We start from the raw sequence: 22,521 nt of genomic DNA, 5'->3' as shown, positions 1-22,521 counted from the left end.
AGGAGGAAATGGATTCGACCTATTTGCAGGAATGTTGGAATCAGGAATTGCAATGAAGCAGCAAGATTCTTGAGATCTAGCACAATACCATATGTTGTTTTTGGTCTAAGACGGTTTCTACTAGCAATTTCATTCATTAGAGACAAGGCGGGCCTGAGGCTATAGGCGCTTAACTCAGGCAAAACTCCCACGGTTAATCTACGGTCCCCAAACTGATAATTGGGAGCCACCTTTGGTAATCCAATGGCCACTGGTTATACAATCAGCCAAGGATATATTTAGCCCAGGGGTTATTGACAATGCCCGGGAAGTACTTGAATTATAACTTTATCTTGCCCCCTGGCCCAAGGACCGTAGTCATTGGGAGGTTTTTCAAGTTATCTAGAATGGTCATTTGTCACCTATGAAACTAGTTCTTAGATCCAGTTATTTATTTATTTTTATTCTAAAAAAAAAAACCTTAGCTAAGCAAATAAGTGCCCGATGGCACGGGAGGCACATTTCATGGGTTTTATGGGTTTTATAAATGAAATACTGTAATTGATTCTTATTTATTGTTTTTAAGACCAACATCAGATAGTCTGTTTTTAGTAGATAAGTAAATATTAATTGTTGTTGGAATAATGTGCCTTTTTGTATTACCTGATTGTACCCCTTTTTTATGGCCTTTAATTGAATATAGGCATGTATGAAAGAAAGAAATCGTTGGGTTCTACCGACTGTTAACCGGCTCTTAAAATTAGCAAAACAACCCCTCATGTGATGGTGGTATGCACATTGCCAAGATTTTAGAGGCAATTTGATATGCTAGAGGCAAATGTTTTTCCAAAAAGCATGAATCCTATTTTTTCAATGGTCACTATTTGTGCTTACTCACAGTTCTAGAGACTAAGTGAATTTTCTTTTTTAGTTCATAGTTATTGCTACTAACAGTGAGTTAACAATTTCAATTGTTTTCTGCACAAAGATCTGTATTTATAGGTATTTATAATATTTTTATGGTGATTGTATGGTGATGTGTATTGTGTATTTTTATAGTGTTTTTATTGATCAATTGCTTATTCTTATAACATTCAAATTCACAACTTGCCCATCTGTATTGTATGGCCCTGGGGGAATCCTGGTCTTGATTTTTTTTTTTAACATCATGATGGGTATGATTTTATCGACTTTCTCAAAGTGTTTTCGTTCCTTTTTAGAAATGTAAGAATTTTGTCAGTATGCTTTTATGGTATTGTTTTGCCGAAATAAAGCTGAAAATTGATTAGTACATATACAAGTAGATGCAGAGTTCCAGTTTGCTTTCTGAAACACTCTCTTGCCTTCATCTGTGACGTGAACACCATCTTTTCTATATATCCTAACCATTTCAAAGTAGAGGTTATTGTTGTAGGTCAAGCCAATGTTATGGTCTCTGAGGAATGCTGAAGCAGTTTTATTAACATGTTTTCTAGATTTGTCAATCTGTGGACAGAATTGATTTAAGTACTTGCATTTCTGCCTCTGGCATATATTAGAGAACACAAAGGCAGTGTGAGGCAAAGGTGCATTAATTGAGCAAAGGTATCCTTCCAGTCCCATCCCAGTCACAGTGCCTAGATCATTGCTGCCACATCTCACAATTATGAGATGAGGTGGTTGGCAATCTCTGATGTTTTCAACCAATTGATGCAATTGCTGCTGCCTTTACTCTCTCTGGCCGACCCAAGTAATATCCACAGTAAGCAGACACAGGTCCCTGTCAATACCACTCTTTCTAGCATACGCAGTAGCCCAAAAAACATAGCTGTGGCCTGTAATCCATTCTCTAACTATTTTGAAAAGAAGGAGCATTGACAGACAGTAGAAGGCAACAGTTGAATAAGGGACTTTTCAAAATGTGGGGTGGTTAAAATGGGGGAGCTGTGGATTTTTTTTTTTAAAGTACATATTTTATTGGATATTGTAGATAGATTGGCACATAAAAAATAGGTTGAGATTAAAACTATGAAGTTAGTCAATACGTGATTGGTTCTTATTTTTCCATAATCAAGTAAACCTATTCTGGATATGGTGACATTGTATAGTAGTCAACCACACCTGCTACAGCACACATTGAAGTTAGTCTGCTGCTAAAACAAATGCACTGAACTTTTGAACAGTTGGTACTGTACAGTGTTCTAAAGAAGGTTGGTATGGCAGCTGAGATGAAAACGTGTGGGTGGAATAGGAGTTGTGAAAGTGTACATACAATTTTCAAATAACAGAGGTTTTTGTATAGATGGACATTCAGAAAGTGATTTTTCCAATTCAGTATTATCACTGAATTGAAAACGTAGTTGAAATTGTGTGAAAACAAATGGGAAAAAATACTTTCAAACCCGTGACTGGAGTCACAACTCGGTTGCAAAGTTACACAGGGGGCCACGCTGGGTGCCAAGACGGAGTCAAGATTCCAGCAATACACAGAATCAAATCAGACTTCTTACCAAAAAGACAAGAAAGTGTTAACAGCCACTAACCATTCAGATGTCGTATAACATAAAGAAAACATGAAAGAGAGTTTGTGATTAGATAATTAGGACAGTATCAGAGAGAGCAAAGGTGAACAGGTTGCCATTAATGGTTGTTTGGTCTAAGAGTGGGCTACCATTCTTGCTCTGAGATTTCACTGTTTTTAAAAAAGGAGTGCGTGTGATATTGTGACAGTATTTTATCAATCAACAAAATCTATTAACAGGTATGTGAATTAGAGTATTAGTTTTAAACCAAGCTGTGTTTTTAAATAAAAGTAATAAAAGTGTATATGACTTAGGTAAAACTATTTTAAGTCAGGTATAGCCAGAGAGGTAATGATCATTTTATTCAGATATTAACTCATGTATTTAGGAAAAAATAAAAGTAGAGGATTTAGATATCCTATTTTTTATAGTAGTATAGATTGTTTGTGCACAGTTGTACTTGCAAGTTTAGTGGTATTTGAAAACAGTTAGAAAGACTTAGAGTTCCTTTTCCCTACATAGAGGTTATGTCTTAACTAGGATGTTTACCAGTTATAGGAAGGGTGGTATGCGCTTATAACGTAAGACATATAGAGGGCCTCATTTACAAGGCCTATGCTGCAAAGCAGTATACCAACTGCTTGGTAGTCTTCCAAGGCCCCACATGTTAATGCCAGAAATGTGCTGTATGTACAAAATAGAATGCATTTCTGTCCTTTCCCTTTGTGGTGATGCAGACATTGCTGCCTAACACCAATGTAGACAGGCTTTCACCATGGTGTATGGCTGGCTACTTTGAGAGAATGAATGTTTTTGTGAAGGAAATTATACCTTTGTAGACAAAAGCAATCATGAGACACTTTTCCTATTTCTTTGTCTGCTGCAGAATGCAACTCAGATATAAAGAGGAATAATTTGGTTAATTAATTAAAGATTAATATCAACATTTAAAAAAAGTTGTTATATGGATCTAATGTATTCCAAGACTTCTAAACCTGGGAATGCAGGATATTCATGTAATTTTAAAATAATAAGAGACTGATGAATACAGTAATACACCATGGGCAGATTTATAGAGATACCAACACATATGCGTGGGATGACCCATTTCTTGAGCGAAGCAAACTCTAATATAAAAGACATCAATCTAAAAACAGCTAGAGAGCTTTTCTCATTAGAGCCTGCTAAGGGTTTAGATATTTCAACCACAGGTTTCAAGCTATGCTTGCTTTTATCTGCAACAAAAGCAATCCTCCTCTTGTAGAGAGGTAAGTAATTGCTCTGGCAGAAAGAGGACCAGGCAAGTGGCGCGTCTCATATTCATATGCTGCTAATGCTAAAAGATGCACCAAAATTTGGAGCAGACAGTGATGAGTCTGTGTTTTCTTTACCAAACAGTATGTCACATATAGACTACCAAAACACACTGCTGGAAAAGGCCTCAGAGAACAAGTTTTGCATTTTCAAACACATAGATGTGGGACGTACTGTCGCCGTACAAACAGATCCAAATAAAACATTTATAAAAGATGTCGATTTGGATTTCCAAGACCTGTGATTTCAAAAGGAAGAGTAAACAGCTTATTTTCTTCAGTCAGACATACACTGCCACAGAAATCACCAAAGAATGAATACAACTTAAAAAAAACTGAAGAATCCAAATATGTTAATGACTACAATCCTGTGATTTTTTAAATGTGGGACGCTAATATGGACATATAATTTATTGCAGACAACTCTTTCACTGTGGCTTGCTCTGTTATATCATATATCACAAAATCTGAAGAAACTGAGTTGAAGGAGAATGTGGGAGGGGATTTCTGCAGAGAAGCCACTAAGCAAGAAATTGTATTCCTTCAGCTTTTAAATGCTTAACAATAGGGAAATAGGGTACTTTGAAGCCTGTGACAGATTAAGCTCAGCAAGTTTGTTCTCAAAATCAAGAGGAATTATCTGGGTAAGTCTTGGTATATCTACTATGAGAAACAAAATATTAAAGTATTTCCCTGAAATGCAGTACTTGGCAGAGCTTGACCCAGAAAGTACAGATATTATAAAATCAAATATGTTGAATACATACTATTCAAGAAGAAGTCCAAATCCAGCAGACAAGTGCCTTAATGAAATTCTTCAAAAATACAGATAAAGAAGTAATGTAAGTGAAAACATATAGGAAGCACAATATGGAGTTTGTTGATGTGACGGATGCTTAGTGATGCATGAAAAACAAAATGTAATTCTTCACCTAAAACGTAGCTGCCGAACTGCTGAGAAAAAAATATTTCTTCTATTTAGCTCATCTTTAACTATTCAAATTTTGGCAGACTGAATGGGAATTATTTGGAGATTATGCCTGCTACGAAGACTCATAATGCTGTCAACGATACTAATCAGTGTTCCATGTTCAAAGACTATTCACAATTGTTTAATGATGAGATACAACAGAAAAAAATGATTGCCGCAGAGGTAGCTAAAGATAGCCCTCAAAGCAGCCAAAGTTAACCAGCTTCAAATCAGGATCCTCTTGGACAACCTATTATAGAAAATGGAGCTACAATAGCTATGAATGAAGTGGAAACTGCCATGGAACAAGCTAGACAGGAATGAGTAGATCTGGAACTATTAGTTGGACAACTCAACAATGAACAGAAAGAGATTTATACATGAGAAGAAGTATTGCAATTGCTCATCATTTACATTGATAATATTATATACGATATTTTAGTGGTCGGGTTGGTACTGAAAAAAGCTTTTTAATCAAAGTTGTCTCTACTTACCTACAGAAAACTACATATTCAAACGTATTGTGTATAGTAGCAGCACCTACTGGGTTAGCTACACACAATATCATTGGAATACCAGAGGTTATCTGGTGAAGCTTGTCATGAGGTAGCAAGAGTTTTGAAGACAATGAAGCTCTTAGTTATTAATGAGGTAAGCATGGTTTCGTATCTAATGCTCGCCTTTGTTCACCTGTGAATGCAACATATTTGAAAAAGTGAATATGACATCTTGTTTGGAGGAAAGCATTTGAATGTTTTCAAAGACCTACTACAACTTACTCTAGTAAAAGTACAGCCTGTTTTCAAAACCGTTTTAAATGAAGAGACTCAAACCTCATTGGGAAGTATAGGCAATGTAAACATTTGGCAATAATTTCAATATAATAAACTTGCGAAAAATATGATTCAAGCCACTGACATGGAGTATGAAAACATTCTAAAGGACATTAGAGTGGGAATTCTGACAGAGGAGATAAACATGATGTTGGAAGGTAGATCTATTCAGAAACTGTTTTCCTGCAACATGTACAGGTTTTCCAAAGAGGGGATAGATGTTACTTCTTTGATACCTACACTTCTGGAGTGTGCTGAATTTAATAAAGATTTTTAAAAAATTGAGAATGAAGACATTTCGGAGATTACTGCTATTGACAAAATGGAAAACCAAGGAGTAACTGTAATACTCAGTGAATAATTGTGAGATAAATTGAACCTTTGGCGAAATCCGTATCCAAGACTCCAAGAGTGGAGAAGTGTTTACATGTGTACAAAAACTGTAGGGTAATTTTAAGATGTAATTTAAATGTTGAAGAATTATTGGTAAATGGTGCCATTGGTAAAGTTTTTTATTTCATTAATTATCCTAACCGTGATGAGGCTGAATTCTTAGCTATAAAGTTTGATCAGGTTGATGACATTAAGCAATTTGGACGATGTGTTGTACACTTTTTGCTTACGAAAGATTTGTATGTGCACCAAAAACTGTTTCCAATCTGGCTTGCTTATGCTGTAACTTTCCACAAGTTTCAAGGTTCAATCCCTACAGTGCCTGGCACGAGGTGGCCTCATCCTTGCACACGGTTCCGGTGTGCCGGGGATGAGACCAGCTCATCCTGCACTAATCCCACATGAGAGTGCTAGCGCTCCCTGTGGGACTCCCTCCCACACCTCTCAGTCGGGGATGGAAGGAGAATCGCTTTCCCTTCCACCCGACCCCCCCTGCAATCTGATATCATCAGCACTCTCACAGCATGCCAACTTCATCAAATGCTGCAGGGACATGCTGGAAGCCATTTTCTTCCAGCGCGTCCATCGGAGAGGACCCGTTTCAAGTGAGTCCTTCTCCTGAGGATGTTTTAGGGGGAAAAACAGACACAGGGAGAAAGGAAAGAGTTTTTCCTTTCCGCCGTGCCTGTTTTGAGTGGATTCCTGCTCCACAATCGAGGCGAGGCCTGTGATCGTGGAGCAGGAATCTACCCACTAAACACCAGGGATTGTTTTTTGTTTATTTTGGGGAGTAACCCCTTGGGTGAGGGTCACTCCCCTCTGAGCATAAATATATCTGTGTTTTGGCTCCCCCTTGGGGTAGATGGTAAGGATCGCCCCCCAAAGGGGGCATAGAACTGTTGGCCATTTCTGCCCCCCTTCGGGTAAGATCGGCCTATTTTTTTAGGCCCATCTGCCCCCAAGAGGGGCAGAATCCACTCAGGCAGCACGGATCTTGTGTGTGTGTGTTTTGTGTGGGGGTAGGCCACTTTGGCCAGGGTCGCATTACTAATGGCCATTTGTGCCCCCCTTGGGGGCAAATCGGCCCATTTCTTTTTAGGCCCATCTGCCCCAAGGGGGGCAGAAGCCACCAAGATGCCAGGGAATTTGTTTTTTCGTTTCCCTCTGTTTTTTTTTTGTGCTGGGGAAGCCGTCACTGCTTCTTTTTGGTCTACTAGTCCCTTGATGGCAATGGCTGTATTTCCTGCAACTATGACTCAGAAACCTTATTTGCTTCTTCTTCGGATGCTGCATTTTGGTGACAATGTTTTAGCCTTGCTATGAGATCACACTGATTGTGACTGTCTTTTTAAGACTAGTCCTGCCCTTGATTATTTTGTAGATCAGTTTTCAGAGGTATATGCTCCAGGAAAGGAAATAAGTGTAGACTAGTCTTTGGTACTGTTACTAATAATGTGATACACTGTTCCTAAAGAGCAAGAAGAAGACAGGGTGAGTAATAGGGGATCCTATTAAGTAGGAGCAAGAGTCCTCACACACCCAGTTGGGTGTCATGCTTCATCATTGGACTAGCTCCTCGCCAGACTGGCGCTGCAATGTCTGGCGGGCACCACCCTTTCGGGGGGCTCTTTGGCGGAGATCTTTTTTGATGATGCCACCCTTTCCCACTGGTAAGTGAGGGGGAGAGGGAGAAAGGAGAGAACAAAATGGAATAGAAGGATAAAATTGGCTCAATGACCCTTACTAAGAACTATCTTTATTAATATGGGGTCTTGGCCAAGATTAAAACTGTAATCAGGAGGGTAAAGTCGAAGTAATGTTCGACCACTCTCAAACTGTGTTGCACATAACAAGGAGGTCAAGGAACTACCAGACCCACCTCAACAATGGGTCGACATGTTTTGCGTCTATGAGGTCCCAATGGATCCAGCGACGCTTCTTCAGGACCTAATAACAAAAAAACGTGCTTCTCCAAAAATAAACTATGCTGGCTCTTGCCTCTATCAACTGACAGTCAAAAGGGAAGGAGTATTATTGTCATCAGTCACTTACATGAGTCCTTTATGACCCAGTATGTCATTCCTACTCGTCGCCCTGAAAATGTGTAAAAAATTACAACATTGATTAATGCCCCGGTCATTGTATCAAGAATTACACTTGAATGAATATAAATTCAATGTGTGTGGCACACGGTGATCGTGATAAACATTCATACACCTGTGTCAATGTAACGAACAAAATGTGCTTACCCTCCTACACTAAGACAGGGCTTCATGGGATCACGCGGACCATTGACCTGGTCCACAAGGCTCTAATTAGCATTTAGAAAAACAAGAAATCACAAAACAAAATTAGGAGTCATTGAAACATCCAGCACCGCCCTGGAGTAGGTGCACATAAGTTTGACCCTGACCCCCCACCCACTCCCCAAAACCAAAAACGCCCCACCCCCCAACCCCACCCTAAAACCTAAAACCCCCTGACCCCCACCCACTCCCCAAAACCAAAAACACCCCACCCCCCCAACCCCACCCCAAAACCTAAAACCCCCTGACCCCCACCCCCTCCCCAAAACCAAAAACCAAAAACGCATCACCCCCCCAACACCACCCCAAAACCTAAAACCCCCTAACCCTCCCACCCCCTCCCCAAAACCAAAAACGCATCACCCCCAAACCCCACCCCAAAACCTAAAACCCCCTAACCCCCCACCCCCTCCCCAAAACCAAAAACGCCCCACCCCCGCAACCCCACCCCAAAACCTAAACCCACCACTTACCTTCGCCAACTCCCTTCTTTGTACCTTAACCATTACAATGTTCGTTGTTCGTTGTTCAGAACATACGTAGTTAAGGCACAAAAATACGAAGTCGTGGTTAAAAAAAGCGTTGTTACACTTTCGTTAACCACGACTTTCGTAATAAAAAAGTCGTAAAATGGATGTTTACCGTTTTTGAATGCCGGTGCTGTCAAGTATTTAATAGGGCTTTTGATTCGTGAGTAGTATTGAATCTACGAGGCCGCCTCTCACCTTTTTACCAGTGTCTTCTGACTGTGACATAATATGAATAACGAGGCAATTCAGGTCACTCCTTGTGATTTCATGAGACCATTAGCTCATCATTCAGCCACGTTTGTTTCTTCAATGTGGGGTTATCTACAAACGAGGTGGCTATTATATTTGATTACAATGAATTTTAACCACTATCAATAGTTCCATATTATAGATTTTTTTTGACAACTACCTCCCAGTTTGTTTCCATTTTGTTTCAAATGATACACTCATTACAGATTGATGATTAAGTATTCATAAGTGTGGGGCTACTCTCCCTGCTTGTTTGTTTACGTATATCTGTTGGGAACGATACTTATGTGCACCTACTCCAGGGCGGTGCTGGATGTTTCAATGACTCCTAATTTTGTTTTGTGATTTCTTGTTTTTCTATATGCTAATTAGAGCCTTGTGGACCAGGTCAATGGTCCGATTGACTGTCAGTTGATAGAGGCAAGAGCCAGCATAGTTTATTTTTGGAGAAGCACGTTTTTTTGTTATTAGGTCCTGAAGAAGCGTCGCTGGATCCATTGGGACCTCATAGACGCAAAACATGTCGACCCATTGTTGAGGTGGGTCTGGTAGTTCCTTGACCTCCTTGTTATGTGCAATACAGTTTGAGAGTAGTCGAACATTACTTCGACTTTACCCTCCTGATTACAGTTTTAATCTTGGCCAAGACCCCATATTAATAAAGATAGTTCTTAGTAAGGGTCATTGAGCCAATGTTATCCTTCTATTCCATTTTGTTCTCTCCTTTCTCCCTCTCCCCCTCACTTACCTGTGGGAAAGGGTGGCATCATCAAAAAAGATCTCCGCCAAAGAGCCCCCCGAAAGGGTGGTGCCCGCCAGACATTGCAGCGCCAGTCTGGCAAGGAGCTGGTCCAATGGTGAAGCATGACACCCAACTGGGTGTGTGAGGACTCTTGCTCCTACTTAATAGGATCCCCTATTACTCACCCTGTCTTCTTCTTGCTCTTTAGGAACAGTGTATCACATTATGAGTAACTGTTATTGGAGGACATACACTGGACTTCATAATCCTCCGAATCCCCTTATTTCTTGGCATAGTTAGCACAGCAGCTTTGCTGAGGGATTATTTACAAGTCTATTGGTAGACTTCCCCGATATGGATAATTTCCAGGGCCTAAGTTTAGACGATGACATTGTTTCTGTGATTCTACAGACTCCATCCGTTCTGACAAATGATGGTGCTGGGCCTTCGGGCCCCACCAAAGCAGAATGGGATAAACTATCCACACTAAAGCGAGATCTGATAAAAACAGCCCTTCATGGGACAATTATGACGGAATACTTGAGAGCCAATATAGCCCCGAATAGATTACTTGTGTCAAATATGCCGAGGATCTTCCTACAAGACTTGACCTTTAGAAAGGACTGGGCTCAAATAGCATGGAAATGCACCAGCGATTGGTTGGTATTGATTATCAACACCTCCAAACGGATAGCCATGGCCGTACAAATTACCTTTATGGAAAATACATTAAAAACTACAGTTTCCATCGCAGCATTCAAGAATCGTTTAGCTGAGATTAATTCTGATCTCAATGAGTCAAAAGAATTTTTGACCCAACAAAAAATCACGAAATTACAAGAAGACATTAACAGATTTAGTCGTGAAAAAGTCTATCCCTATATCAAGGAAGACTATTCAGCCGATGTACAATCTGTTTCATCTGATGAGTCTTCCACATCATTCAGGAAACCTCGCAAATATAGTCACAGTTCCTCATCCGATGGGTGGAGTACTGACGATGAGAGACCACAACCATATCTTAACTACCCACAATTCCATCCCAACCAATCAATGGGATGGCAGCCACCTTTCCCGTTTTACCAACCCCGTCCCATGCTTCCATATGTGCCTTTTTTAGGCCACGACAGGGGCAGGGGCAGAGGCAGAAAACGAGGAAGAGGCAGAAGGGTCCATTGGGCGCAGGAAGAACCCCAAATGGTTACACGGAGCCAGGGCAAAAACCAACTACCCAGGACTTAGTCATCAACCTTTCTGCTAGACCCCTTTCCTCTGAAGAATCGGTTGTTCTCAATAAGGGGTTGGGGTTCGTCCCTACCCCCAGAGAAGACTTTTTCCACCTACAAAGTGAACTTACACAGTTCTTTAGGAAGATTCGACTACAGGCCTACTTTAGTGACAGACCTCTTGACTCGGCACCCACAGACTCTGACCTTAAAAAGCCGTCTAAATTTATGCCCCCCACAGCTGCTACTCCCTGCGAGATTTTGGCATTCGAGAAAGCAGTTAATTCTGACTTCAATAAGCTACGACCTAAATATGGCTTTGTCAACATACCTAAAGTAGAGAGTGACGCTCTGAAAAGATTGGCAGCTGATAACAATATCACCATCAAGCCAGCAGATAAAGGCGGTGCTACAGTATAGTTGTTTTGAATTCATCAGATTACAGACAAGAATGTCTTCGCCTCCTGAGTGATTCGACCTATTACACACTAATCGATCACGATCCAACAGTTAGATTACAGACAGAGATCAGAGGAATGATCAATGAGGCCATTAGTAATTCTTGGATCTCGCAAAAAGAGGGTGATTTTCTAGATACTGCTAATCCCAGGATTCCATACTTTTACTGTCTGCCCCAAATTCACAAAGGGATAATTCCACCTCCGGGCCACCCAATTGTGTCAGGGATAGGGTCCATCCTTGAGCCACTGTCCACATTTTGTGATCACTTTTTGCAACCCCTTGTACAACAATCTTCTACATATTTACGGGACACTAAAGATGTCCTCAACCTCATAGAATCTATAAATTCTGACGGTGACATTCATGCACTAATTACCATGGATGTTGAAGCATTATATACCAACATCCCACAACAGGCCACTTTGTCAGTAGTAGAATTAGCTCTTCTAACGACTACTTTGAAGTTGACCAGTCCAGTTCATTTCATTATGCATTGTGCTAGCTTAGCGATGAAAGAAAACTTTTTTAAGTTTGAACATTCATTGTTCCACCAGACTCGAGGTACATCAATGGGTAGCACTTTTGCTCCGAGCTTAGCTTGTCTTTACATGTATGATTTCGAGAAACGATTCATACTACCTACTTCTAATCCATATTTTTACAATATTAAATTATGGCGTCGATATATTGACGACATTCTGGCCATCTGGCAAGGCCCCATTGAGGAAGTGACGGAGTTCACGACATGGGTTAACAACCTAGACCCCTACTTGAACTTCACCTCCTCTGTCTCCACCACCAAGATTACTTTCCTGGATTTGGTCATCACTATTGACAGAGGCACACTAACTACTTGCACACATCACAAAATTACAGACCGAAACAGTTTACTACTTTACAACAGTTACCACCCGAAAGCACTGAGAGATAACCTACCATTTGGCCAATTCTTACGGTTACGCAGTAATTGTAGTAATATCCGCTCGTTTGACACACAAGCCACAGAATTGAAACACAAACTATATGACCGTCACTATCCTGTAAGGGTGGTTAACACTGCTTACAAACGTGCCAAATATAGTGATAGGGAGCTATTACTACAAACGGTACCCAGACGTGGAGAGAATAAACTAACCTGTGTCACGACTTTTACACCACTGTCTAATACAGTCAAGAAAATTATCAACAATAGGTGGGAGATCCTCCTGAGTGGGGGTGAGAGTATCCCAAAACAACTGTTTGCCTTCAGAAGGACTACCAACTTGAGAGACATACTGATTCACACTAGACCCAGACCTCGCGAGGCACCAAACAGACAAGGCACCCTTTGGGAGCTACCACCAGTGACAGGCCATTTCCCTTGTGGGAATTGCAATGTGTGCTCTTTAACTAAACGAACAGACTCATTGGAACTTGTCCCAATTGGGCACTGGCGATTAATTAGACATACTAATTGTAATACCCGAAACTGAGTGTATCTGATAACATGCCCATGTGGTCTACAATATGTAGGGATGACCACAAGATCAGTCAAATTAAGAATCAATGAACACCACAGTAATATTCGGTGTGGGCGTACTTCGACCAAACTAAGGCCCATATTTATACTTTTTGACGCTAAACTGCGCTAACGCAGTTTAGCGTCAAAAACTTTAGCGCCGTCTAACGCCATTCTGAAGCGCCATGCGGGCGCCGTATTTATGGAATGGCGTTAGCCGGCGCAAGCAGACCGGCGCTGCCTGGTGTGCGTGGAAAAAAACCACGTAGACCAGGCAGCGCCGGCGTTGGGCAAAAATGACGTTAGGGCGTCTTAAAATGGGGCAAGTCAGGTTGAGGCAAAAAAATCGCCTCAACCCGATTTGCGCCATTTTTTTACGACGCCCAGACGCCATTTCATGACTCCTGTCTTAGTAAAGACAGGAGTCATGCCCCCTTGCCCAATGGCCATGCCCAGGGGACTTGTGTCCCCTGGGCATGGTCATTGGGCATAGTGGCATGTAGGGGGGCACAAATAAGGCCCCCCTATGCCACCCAAAAAAAAAAAAATATATAAAAAATGATACTTACCTGAACTTACCTGAATGTCCCTGGGGTGGGTCCCTCCATCCTTGGGTGTCCTCCTGGGGTGGGCAGGGGTGGCAGGGGGGGTCCCTGGGGGCAGGGGAGGGCACCTGTGGGCTCATTTTGAGCCCACAGGCCCCTTAACGCCTACCCTGACCCAGGCGTTAAATAGTGGCGCAAATGTGGGATTATTTGACCCGCCAACTCCCGGGCGTGATTTTTGCCCGGGAGTATAAATACGACGCATTTGCGTCGCCGTCATTTTTTTAGACGGGAACGCCTTCCTTGCATCTCATTAACGCAAGGAAGGCGTTCACGCAAAAAAATGACGCTATTTGCCAATACTTTGGCGCTAGACGCGTCTAACGCCAAAGTATAAATATGGCGTTAGTTTTGCGCCGAATTTGCGTCGAAAAAAACGACGCAAATTCGGCGCAAACGGAGTATAAATACGGGCCTAAGTATCCATTATATCGAAGCTCAGCATAGCCCGGATGACATGTGGTGGATTGTACTACAGACATGCCCACAGAAAGACGTGGAGTCTCTCTTTGAACTAGAACAACGGTGGGTTTTCAAGCTTGGGACCCACCGGAGTGGGTTAAATGACGATATCCCATGGATTAACTTTTCCTCTTGATCAAACAATACTGAGAAACTAACACAGTAGTTGGTTTACCACATGACTATAGATGTAAACATGTGGTCCCTTACCATCCATAGTAATACGTTTCTCACCCTCCACAGAAATGCCTTGGACATTTATTCACTGTCGTCTAATATCCAGTACGCCCGTGTGATATGATCCTATTTTGACTCTACAAATGAAAAGAGTATACTGAATCCAACTTATGCTGGCGACACAACACCATCAACAAATACATAGAAATTTCCAACATATAGGATTGACCTACCAGTTTTACTTAATTATGTCAAGTAGTCAGATTTCTGTTCATTTTCCACAGGGCATATTATTCCCTGTATTGATCCGAGCAACAATATAGAACTTTCATCATGGCCGCAACGTTTCCCTCCTGGCGTCACCAACAGAGCTCTACGCTTGCGTGCCTCTGACGACGAGCGTTTGTGCTGAGACGTAAACACGTTGCTTAGCAACGCGCAAAGGATCCAATTTCCGGGTCCTATTCCATTTATCCCCTCGCTACCGCGTCTCCCTTGTCATTCCGGGAGCGCGACCCAGGGGTAGGTGGAAGTGCCGTCTGCCGGTTCCACTCAAGTAAGTGTTTTTGAATGCCTGTGCTGTCAAGCATTTAATAGGGATTTTGATTCATGAGTAGTATTGAATCTACGAGGCCGCCTCTCACCTTTTTACCAGTGTCTTCTGACTGTGACATAATACGAATAACAAGGCAATTCAGGTCACTCCTTGTGATTGCATGAGACCATTAGCTCATCATTCAGCCACGTTTGTTTCTTCAATGTGTGGTTATCTACAAACGAGGTGGCTATTATATTTGATTACCATGAATTTTAACCACTATCAATAGTTCCATATTATAGATATTTTTTGACAACTACCTCCCAGTTTGTTTCCATTTTGTTTCAAATGATACACTCATTACAGATTGATGATTAAGTATTCATAAGTGTGGGGCTACTCTCCCTGCTTTTTTGTTTACGTATATCTGTTGGGAACGATACTTATGTGCACCTACTCCAGGGCGGTGCTGGATGTTTCAATGACTCCTAATTTTGTTTTGTGATTTCTTGTTTTTCTATATGCTAATTAGAGCCTTGTGGACCAGGTCAATGGTCCGCGTGATCCCATGAAGCCCTGTCTTAGTGTAGGAGGGTAAGCACATTTTGTTCGTTACACTGACACGGGTGTATGAATGTTTATCACGATCACCGTGTGCCACACACATTGAATTTATATTCATTCAAGTGTAATTCTTGATACAATGACCGGGGCATTAATCAATGTTGTAATTTTTTTACACATTTTCAGGGCGACGAGTAGGAATGACATACTGGGTCATAAAGGACTCATGTAAGTGACTGATGATAATAATACTCCCTTTTGACTGTCAATTGATAGAGGCAAGAGCCAGCATAGTCTATTTTTGGAGAAGCACGTTTTTTTGTTATTAGGTCCTGAAGAAGCGTCGCTGGATCCATTGGGACCTCATAGACGCGAAAGATGTCGACCCATTGTTGAGGTGGGTCTGGTAGTTCCTTGACCTCCTTGTTATGTGCAATACAGTTTGAGAGTGGTCGAACATTACTTCGACTTTACCCTCCTGATTACAGTTTTAATCTTGGCCAAGACCCCATATTAATAAAGATAGTTCTTAGTAAGGGTCATTGAGCCAATTTTATCCTTCTATTCCATTTTGTTCTCTCCTTTCTCCCTCTCCCCTCACTTACCTGTGGGAAAGGGTGGCATCATCAAAAAAGATCTCCGGCAAAGAGCCCCCCGAAAGAGTGGTGGCCGCCAGACATTGCAGCGCCAGTCTGGCGAGGAGCTGGTCCAATGATGAAGCATGACACCCAGCTAGGTGTGTGAGGACTATTGCTCCTACTTAATAGGATCCCCTATTACTCACCCTGTCTTCTTCTTGCTCTTTAGGAACAGTGTATCACATTATTAGTAACTGTTATTGGAGGACATACACTGGACCTCATAATCCTCCGAATCCCCTTATTTCTTGACATAGTCTTTGGTACTGTTCATCGGGCATTTGGTTTTTAAGCAGTACATTCCTAGCAAGAGGACACGGTATGGGTTAGACTTTTCATCCTTGGCGTGGTCTCCCTTAACTTTTTGCCTCTGTTCCCAAGGTTGTTGATGTGTGCTGGACTCTGATTTTACTGTTTTTGTTACTCTGGGCACTTTACCACTGCTAACCAGTGCTAAAGTGCAAGTGCTCCTGTTTAAAATGTGTATGTAATTGGTTCTCCATGATTGGTATGTTTGTTTTACTGTTAAGTCCCTAATAAAGTGCACTAGAGGTGCGCAGGGCCTGTAAATCAAATGTTACTAGTGGGCCTGCAGCACTGGTTGTGCCACCCACATAAGTAACCCTGTAATCATGTCTCAGACCTGCCACTGCAGTGTCTGTGTGTGTACTTTTACACTATAAATTGGACTTGGCAAGTGTACCCACTTGCCAGGCCTAAAACCTTCCCTTTTCTTACATGTAAGGCACCCCTAAGGTAGGCCTTAGGTAGCCCCAAGGGCAGGGTGCAGTGTATGGATAAGGTAGGACATATAGTAATGTGGTTTATATGTCCTGACAGTGAAATACTGCCAACTTCATTTTTCACTGTTGCAAGGCCTGTCTCTCTCATAGGATAACATGGGGGCTACCTTTAAATATGATTAAAGTGTAGATTCCCCTAGAGAGTAGATGGACATGTGGAGTTTGGGGTCCCTGAACTCACAATTTAAAAATACATCTTTTAGTAAAGTTGATTTTAAGATTGTGCGTTTGAAAATGCCACTTTTAGAAAGTGAGCATTTTCTTGCTTAAACCATTCTGTGACTCTGCCTTGTTTGTGGATTCCCTGTCTGGGTCAGTTTGACAGTTGGGTTGTTTTTCACCTCGCACTAGACAGTGACACAAAGGGAGCTGGGATGTAACCTGCATTACATGATTAGCCATCTCTGTTAGGAGGGAGGGGTGGAGTGGTCACTCTCATCTGAAAGGACTGTGCCTGCCTCTGACAATGCAGGCTCCAACCCCCTGGTGTGTGTCTGAGGCCTTGCCTGGGCAAGGCAGGATTTAACAAGTAGGTGTGAGTCTCCTTTGAAGAAAGGTGACTTCAAAGACTAAAATGGGTATAAGAAGGGCACCCAAATCTACAGACTTCAGAAACACTTCTGGAACCAAGAGGAACCTCTGCCTGGAGAAGAGCTGATAGCTGAGGAAGAAGTGCTGCCCTGCCTGTGACTGTGCTTTGTGGAGCTTTCCTGCAGTGCTGCTTCTGCCAGAGTAAGAGGGCAAAGACTGGACTTTGTGTGCCTTCCATCTTGTGAAGAAATCTCCAAGGGCTTGAGTTAGAGCTGGCCTCCTGTTGTTTGAAGTCTCAGGGACAGCAAAGACTTCTCTCTGCCAGCACCTGGAGTCTCAGGAGAGACTCCTGCTCTGACAAGTGGTGCCCTATCCAGTCCCTGGGCCCTTGAAAGGAAAGCTGGTGGAAATCCAAGGAAATCTAGTTTGGACGACTCCGGACCGACGCCGCTGCTGAATCCGGTAACGCCGCCTGCACCCGACGCCGTGACCCTCGCTGGAATGCGACGCTCTTCGCAGGCCCGACGCCGCTGCAGCCCCGCTGAAGTCCGCGACTCCGTGGAAGTTGCCACACCACGTCGTGACCAACGTGGCTCGAAGTGCACGGATTCAACGTTTCGCACAGACGCCGCGATCCCCGACTTCGCGCAATGGCTTGTTTTCACTCTTCACCAAAGGTACTGTACTTGGGGGTCTACAAGACTCCGTGTCCGGCGCCGCTGGTGTCGGCTTGTTGGGAACGACTTCGACACGATGCCGTGTTAACATCTCATTGAAGCATTTTTGTTTCTAAACGCTATTTTGGAGTTTAATCTCTAAAAAATTCATAACTTGACTTGTGTATGTCGGATTTTTGTCGTTTTGGTCTTGTTTTGTTTAGATAAATATTTCCTTTTTTTGTAAACTGGTGTTGTGTCATTTTATAGTGTTTTCATTGAGTTACTGTGTGTGTTGGTACAAATATTTTACACCTAGCACTCTGAGGTTAAGCCTACTGCTCTGCCAAGCTACTAAGGGGGTAAGCAGGGGTTAGCTGAGGGTGATTCTTTTTTACCCTGCCTAGAGTGAGGGTCCTTGCTTGAACAGGGGGTAACCTGACTGTCAACCAAATACCCCATTTCTAACAGCACGGAATTAAAATGTATATGCTGTCTGAAAGTACAGGATATGGTAGTGATTCCAGTATTGACCCCCCTGGTTGTCCCCCCACTTTTGTAGTTAATGAGAAAATTGTGTGGGAACTTGGTAGAAGACTGTTTAACAAAAGGCACCATTTGTACACAGATAACTTCTACACTGGAGTGCAGTTGTTCAAGGAATTGTTCAGAGTGGACATTGTTGCTTGTGGCACAATCTGTTCTAACCAGAAAGGCTATCCAAGGGACCTCGTCTGTAAAAAACTTGAGAGGGGACAGTGCAGTGCCTTGTGGAATGATGAGGTGCTAGCTCTGAAATTTTCAGACATGAGAGATGTGTACATGCTAACTACCATCCATGATGAGAGTACTTCCCCTGTGACTGTTTGGGGTCTGGTTGCTGAACTGCGCAAACCTTGACTACAATAAGCACATGGGTGGTGTTGATAGAGTAGATCAGAAGTTGGAACCTTACACTGCTCTTCGTAAGTTTTACGTGTGATATAAAAAGTTGTCCATCCATTTGTTTCATTTGGCAACTTTTAATGCTTTTATTGTGTTCAAGGATTGTTCCGATGAGTCAAGGATGAAATTTGTTAAATTTCAGGAGACAGTGATAGAGAGCCTTATTGTGGTGGAACAGGCAAGAGGTCCTAGAATAGCAGTGGTGGAGGATGTGGCTAGATTGAAAGATCGCCACTTACCTGATCACTTTCCTCCCACTCCCAAAAAAGTCTTGCCCACTAAGAAATGTAGAGTCTGTGCCCGAAGAAGTATCCGGAGAAAGAGCCAGATGTACTGCCCCGATTGCCCCTTAAAGCCTGGGCTGTGTGTTACTGACTATTTCAGAAGTTACCACACTAAAAGAAAAATCTGGGAAATACCGTGAGCGTAAACTGCCTGTGTTAGATTTTCATATATTCGGTTTCAAGGTTGGCATTTCTGTCATGTATTAGGTTAGAACTTTTGTGTTTGTAGTTTTGCACTTATTTAAAATTAGTTAGTGGGTTCTTTGTTGTTTAAAAACAATAAAAGAAGTGATGGCAGTGTGAATGGAGTGGCGCTTGGCTGGCGGTGTGCGTGGAATGGTGCTTGGCTGGCGGTGTGTGTGGAGTGGTGCTTGACTGGCAGTGTGCATGGGGTGGCACTTGGCTAGCGGTGTGCATGGGGTGACACTTGACTGGTGGTGTGGGTGGAGTGGCGGTTGGCTGGCAGTGTGCTTGGAGTGGTGCTTGGGTGGCATTGCCAGCCAAACGCCAGTCCACACACTCCCATCAGCTGGTGTGATTGCTGTATCAGACATGTGGGCATATGTAAGTGATGAGCCTTTGAGTCTGTCTGTCAACTGTAAAGCAGTAGGTGCCTTGTCATGCATGCCCTTACAACTCACGAGTTGTGAGTCATTGGTTCAGTTTTTTGGCCTTTCAGTTATTAACAGTGCGTCTTATTGTTGTGAAATCTCTTGTTAATAAAATTTTATCTGCTGAACCATCACTCACACTTGTGCCAAATCCAACTAGTATGTGTGGTAAAAATGACAAAACGTGCTGCGCTGTAATCAGGCATCACAGCATACCCGTGACACGCTAGGTGTCTCTGGTGGGACCCCGATGATGAAGCATGCCACCAACTTGGTTGGTGGGTGAGAGGTCTTTTTAACATAACCTAATTGAGTTTCGTTTCACAATTGTAGTGTTTGGAACATCACAGAAGTACATGGACACATCAAAATGATTTATTACAAAACTACCTGTGTTTGGGGGGGCACCTCTGTTTTTGATACCGGGTGCAGCTTTCATCCAGGGAAACCTACCAAACCCAGACATTTTTTAAACTAGACACCACAATGAGTCCAGGCAGGTGGGGCTTGCATGGATCCCCCAACAATTTCTTACCCAGACTCCTCAGCAAACCTCAAAATTTGCTTAAAAAAGCATATTTTCCTCACTTATCTTTGTAGGATCACTGCTCTGGAACACATTTCCTACCACCCAGCATTCCCCTCAGTATCCCAAGTAAAATGATACCTCAGTTGTGTGGGTTCCCAAACCAGAGTCAGCCTTAAGATGTATAAAATAAAAATATGTGTTTATCAACGCGCTGTGCTATCCCCTCAATCTCTACACATTTTTGGCATTTTTCTGATGCAGGCACCTGGGCCACCTACACAAGTGAGGTGTCATTTTTATAGCAGAACTTTCTGTCACCGAAATGTGAGTAAAAATATTTTTTTTGCCCACGTTTTGAGGTTTGCTGAGGATTCGGGGTAAGAAAACTCTGGGGGATTCACTCAAGTCATGCCTCCCTGGACTCCCTCGGGTGTATAGTTTTCAGAAATGTTTGGGTATGGTAGGGTTCCCTATATGGCTGCTGAGCCTTGGACCAAAAACACAGGTGCCCCACACAAAAACAGGTAGTCTTGTATTTGAAAATGTTAATGTGTCCACATTGTGTTTTGGGGCTTTTCCTTTCACAGGCACTAGGCATACCCACACAAGCAAGTGAGGTACCATTGTTATTGGGAGACTTGGGGGTACGCTGGGTGGAAGAAAATGTATGGCTCCTCTCAGATCCCAGAACGTTCTGTTACCGAAATGTGAGGAAAAAGTGTTTTTGTTTCCAAATTTTGAAGTTTGCAAAGGGTTCTGGGTAACAGAACCTGGTGAGAGCCCCACAAGTCACCACATCGTGGATTCCCATTGGTGTCTAATTTTAAACAATGCACAGGTTTTATAGGCTTCTCTAAGTGCCGGCTGAGCTAGAGGCCAAAATTGACTGCTAGTCACTTTGCAAGAACAGCTCTGTTTTCTTTGGGAAAATGTGATGTGTCCACATTGTGTTTTGGGGCATTTCCTGTCGCAGGCACTAGGCCTACCCACAGAAGTAGGGTACCATTTTTATTGAGAGACTTTGGGAATGCTGGGTGGAAGGAAATGTGTGGGTCCTTTCAGATTACAGAGTTTTCTGTCACCTAAATGAGAGGAAAAAGTGTTTTTTCTGCCAAATTATGAGAATGGCAAAGGATTCTGGGTAACAGAACCTGTTGAGAGGCCAACAAGTCACCCCATCTTAGACTCCCATAGGTATCTAGTTTTGAAAAATGCACAGGTTTGGTAGGTTTCCCTAGGTGCCGGTTAAGTGAGAGGCCAAAATCCACAGCTAGGCACTTTGCATAAAACAGCTCTGTCTTTTTGGGGAAAATGTGATGTTTCCCCGTTGTGTTTTGGGGCATTTCTTGTCACGGGCACTAGGCCTACCCACAGAAGTGAGGTACCATTTTTATTGAGAGATTTCGGGGAACGCTGGGCGGAAGAAGCTAGAGGTCAAAATCCACAGCTAGGCACATTCCAAAAACACGTCAGATTTCAATGTAAAAATGTGATGTGTCTATGTTGCATTTCCTGTTGCAGACATTAGGCCGACCCACACAAGTGAGGTACCATTTTTATTGGGAGACTTGGGGAAACACAGAATAGCAGAACAAGTGCTATTGCCCCTTGTCTTTCGCTGCATTTTTCCCTTCCAAATGTAAGACAGTATGTAAAAAAAGACATCTATTTGAGAATTGCCCTGTAATTCACATGCTAGCATGGGGACCCCGGAATTCAGAGATGTGCAAATAACCACTGCTTCTCAACACCTTATCTTGTGCCCATTTTGGAAATACAAAGGTTTCCTTGATACCTATTTTTCACCCTTTATATTTCACCAAATGAATTGCTGTATACCCAGTATGCAATGAAAACACATTGCATGGTGCAGCTCATTTACCGGCTCTGGGTACCTAGGGTTCTTGATGAACCTACAAGCCCTATATATGCCCACAACCAGAAGAGTCCAGCAGATGTAACAGTACATTGCTTTGAAAAATCATACATCGCAGGAAAAAGTTACAGGATAAAACTAGGAGAAAAATGCCTGTTTTTTTCTCCTGAATTTCAATATCTTTTTTATTTCAGTTGTTATTTTCTGTAGGAAAACCTTGTAGGATTTACACAAATGACCCCTTGGTGAATTAGGAATTTTGTCTACTTTTCAAAATTGTTTAACTTTCTGTGATCCAGC

This window comes from Pleurodeles waltl, chromosome 2_2 (assembly GCF_031143425.1).
Source record: "Pleurodeles waltl isolate 20211129_DDA chromosome 2_2, aPleWal1.hap1.20221129, whole genome shotgun sequence".
Classification (NCBI taxonomy): domain Eukaryota; kingdom Metazoa; phylum Chordata; class Amphibia; order Caudata; family Salamandridae; genus Pleurodeles; species Pleurodeles waltl.
The sequence above is the reverse complement of the archived record's forward strand: the minus strand, read 5'-3'. Positions refer to the sequence as shown.